The sequence below is a fragment of the Physeter macrocephalus genome, unplaced genomic scaffold (assembly GCF_002837175.3).
Source record: "Physeter macrocephalus isolate SW-GA unplaced genomic scaffold, ASM283717v5 random_2586, whole genome shotgun sequence".
In the NCBI taxonomy this organism is placed as follows: domain Eukaryota; kingdom Metazoa; phylum Chordata; class Mammalia; order Artiodactyla; family Physeteridae; genus Physeter; species Physeter macrocephalus.
In genome coordinates this window covers 1-3,807 of record NW_021147872.1, presented here as the reverse complement: position 1 = coordinate 3,807, position 3,807 = coordinate 1, and the positions used below count along the sequence as shown (strand labels likewise).

At 48.9% G+C, this 3,807-nt stretch overlaps 1 long non-coding RNA gene across 1 annotated transcript; it reads left to right on the top strand.

The window, feature by feature from the left end:
* The first annotated feature begins 2,431 nt into the window (after window positions 1-2,431).
* LOC114485703 (uncharacterized) lies at window positions 2,432-3,731 on the top strand. Its single transcript, XR_003679053.2, has 3 exons — window positions 2,432-2,880; window positions 3,373-3,473; window positions 3,656-3,731. It is a non-coding gene; the product is annotated as an uncharacterized lncRNA (long non-coding RNA).
* The last annotated feature ends 76 nt before the right edge of the window (window positions 3,732-3,807 follow it).

Below are 3,807 nucleotides of genomic sequence, written 5' to 3'. Positions count from 1 at the left end.
TACAGTAGGTGAGCCTGCGCCGCAGCAAAGGAAAGGCGTGTGATACAGCAGCTGAGAGTGCTCAACGAGGCCCTGCATCTCCTATGAGAACTTGCTTCGTTGCGTTATTGGCCGCGAACGTTCCTCTCTTCCCGCGAAGATAGTTCGCAAATTAGGAGTAGAGATACAGAGACGCGTTCAGATATATATGTTCACGTCAACATGTGCTTCGGGGTGTGCGTGTTTGTGCCTGACACAACCTTGTTGGCATAATACACACACATGGAGATTCCCGTATAAGCATGTGTGTACAGGTACAGGGGTCTTCTAAAAGTGTAGGGCAGCCCCAAACGTGAGCACCCTATATCCATCGGGGAACAGCAAGAGAGCCACCTCTCCACAGAGAGACGCTACGCTCCAGCGATGTATGATGCAGTCACTTGGATGTATGTAAGAGTCGAGCGTATACATTCAGTCCAATAGAAATCATTCTGCGGCGTGCGTGAATGCGGGGGGTGTACATCCGAATAAAAAAGGAAAGCTCTGCGAAGGCAGAAGGCCACCGCAGAAAAATGCCGCGCAGATGTGAGTGCAGAGAGAGGAGAGAGCCCTCTGGTCGCCAGCAATGGAGTCAGCACCAGGTCGGAAGAGTGCCATCATATGTGCACGGCTGGTCTGTTTCGCACTTACTCAGGCAGAAAGAACAACCAGAAAAAATCCCCTTTACAGCAGATTGCCGCTACAGCGTTCCACACGTTGCACTGCACCGGGGACACAGAGCAACATACAGCTCGCACAATGAACAACGGCGTATACGTCGGAAAAACACATCACAAGGCAAGCAAGGACGCTCTTCCTTGTAGCCAAGAAACCCCTAAAATTGCCTCCAGTTTTCCTTTCAAAATCATGTTGATGGCGCTGGCTGCTTCTGGATCACTGTTTCGTTCACCACATAGAAGAGGTGGGAGTTACAACAACAAACTGACGGTGGGTAGTCTTTCAAGCGAATTGGTTGCAAAAATGGAGACGCGAAGACATAAAACACGCGAAGAAAATACTAAGGTGCACTTACGTTCGTGCTCCAAGCGTGGCAGTCCCACCACACAGCTGGGCCTGCGAACGTTCCCACGTGAAGGAACTACACACTGAAGTCTTTCCACTTACAAAAAGACAAACGTGCTCCGGCACTTCATACGCGTTCGCTTCAGCAAGACGGATAAATGGAAACAACCAGCTTCTACAAACTGATCTTCCTTCGCCTTAGGAATGTCAGTAGCACGACGGTAGTTCATACAGTTAAATGTAAAGTAAGCACACGAACACTGACGAGGACACCTGCCGTCAACCGGATGGTTGCTGTCATAGGAACTACAGAGAAGGACCCAGAAGGGATGCCCAGTAAATACTGCGTGAGGTCCTGTCTTCTCGAGACAGCTGTAAAGAGTGCCTGGGAACTCGCGTTGTCCTAGACAGTGTAAAGCGTAGTGTCTAAACCTAAGAGGCCTCGTAACACAGTTTTATGTAGCAGCGTATGAAGAGAAGATGCGTACCAGAAAAGCTCTTTCATCCGACGGCACAGTCCGCACGGATGGGTACGAGAACAGAGATGGAACGTACAGAGGTTGAGCGATCTCTTGTGCAACGTTGAAGGGGGTTACAGAGATAGCATGACGACAGGATTCTGACGCGGCCGGTGTAATGGACTGAGAGAAGGTAAACGAGTAAACCCATCTTTCGGGGAGACTTTGGAGTAGGTTGATGTTGAACAGGAGAAACAAGCTGACAATGTAGAAGGCTCGCTATCTTACTACAGTGCGCTGTCCACAAGGGAATAAAGACAATAGGGACGCATGTGTGAAAAAGAGACGGGGATAAACAACGCTTCACAAGAAGACGGCCGTAACTAGCATTGACGCCAGCAAGTAGCACGCGGAGAGGATGGCCTACAAATGCCGCAGAGGGCAACGACCGAGATTGGCTATAACTGATCTATACATTCAGAGGCATGCACCTATCTGACCCGTCTGACTTCCTTGAAGAGGAAGAAAGAACGTGGAAGGAGCAAACGCGGCAAGGAAAGCGATACTGAAGGGAAAGTTAGTAAAAAAAAAGGAAAGCGCCGAACGGCGGCCACTACGCACATGGGCATATATGAACGGAGATCATCAGCCAAAAGAAATGCAACAATGTAGGGGGAAAAGAAAATACTAACGACGTGTAATTACATCCCTGGCCTTCAAGGCCATTTAATCCATAGACGCGAACGCATACTCTTTGTTCGACAGCAGCGTACGCGGGAAAAGCGTGACGTAAATAGACGAAACTCTCGGCGAACCCCGTTAACGGCTGCGTGCCAAAGAAGCTGGGCGCCTCTTCACCACAAAGATTTGCATGCTCTTGCACGTTACTTCTACTTCTCTTTTAGCAGATCTCTCCGAGTGATACCGCTTACGGAGCGCCCTACTAAAGAAGACATTCACTAACTATAGAAGTGTATGTGTATCCGCATGCACATACATGTAGCAATATGGGCATATGGATCCCGCGTAGAACATATCATCACCATTTTTGCAGGAGGTATCAAAAGACTTAGGTGCTTATACCTGTGTCTGTATTGTGATTATGGTTCATTACGGTGAGGAAGGTCGTAATTGAATGCAAACGGCAGCTGCTCCAGGCACTTCCTCGCAAGTGAGTGATCCCCACCATCGATAACGTCTACGGCGACTCCACGCAGCGGCTTTCCTGTCGCAGTTGATGACATTTTACAGCACAATCAATCGTTGAAGCAGGTCCTAAAAGGTCTTCTTGGGCCAGACGCTGGCAGTGTCGCAGGGTTCTGTACGTGCGACTAATATCTTCCGAGGAGCTCTCACTGCAGGTGATTCCGGCTGGATGGAGGTGAGCTGAGCATACACGTGTGTATGGATGCGTGTATGTATGTAGGTATGTGTGTACACAAGCAGGAAGTGTCAAATCGAGTCACAGACCGCTCGGCTCTTAAGAATAGTGGTGATCCACATGCCTGAGTTCAGCTGGTTGTCGTCTTCCGCCCTCTGGAATTCGTCCGTTGTAAAAGAAGTGCGTGGATGGATAGGCTCCGAATTGCCACGACTATAGTACGGCTGTGTAATCAGGCGGAAGTCAAGGTCTCTGCTATTTGCGCGCTATTCATCCAGTTTCCAGTTTCACAGGAAATCATGTAAAACTGATGGTAACAGTAACAGTAACTAGCACACTTAGGTTGAATATGTTGTCCTATCGTCTTCTTGTACGACGGACGGTCACGCTCACATTTAACGCCATGTACCGAAATGGACCACGAACATGGCGCGTCTCCTGAATCATGATTCTGCATGTCGGATCCCATTCCTTTCCTCATATCTCCTCCAGGGCGTGTGCAGCGCCGACTTAAAACAATGTCTCGATCTTGCTATCGACTTTTTTTAAATGACGAATATCGCGTTGACTACAACACCTCTGCCTTCATCTGGGTAAGTGTCACGCGTTTTTCAAGAGAGACATATCGTGTTGACTGCGACACCTCTGCGTTCATCTCTCTAAGTATTCCACAAGCGGAAATCCTTGAAAATGTACACTTGTGCTACACCTCTGCGTTCATCCCTCTAAGTATTCCACAGGCGGAAATCCTTGAAAATGTACACTTGTGCTGCAGCCGATGTTAAAGCACTTCTGAAGGTACGGAGACATACTACACGTACGCCTTCAAAGGAATGCAGGCATACTACAGGTACGCGTACTAGGGTGAGGACACACCACTACGTCCGTAAACACCCACACGGAACTAGCGCTTCGATGGCTGAGGAC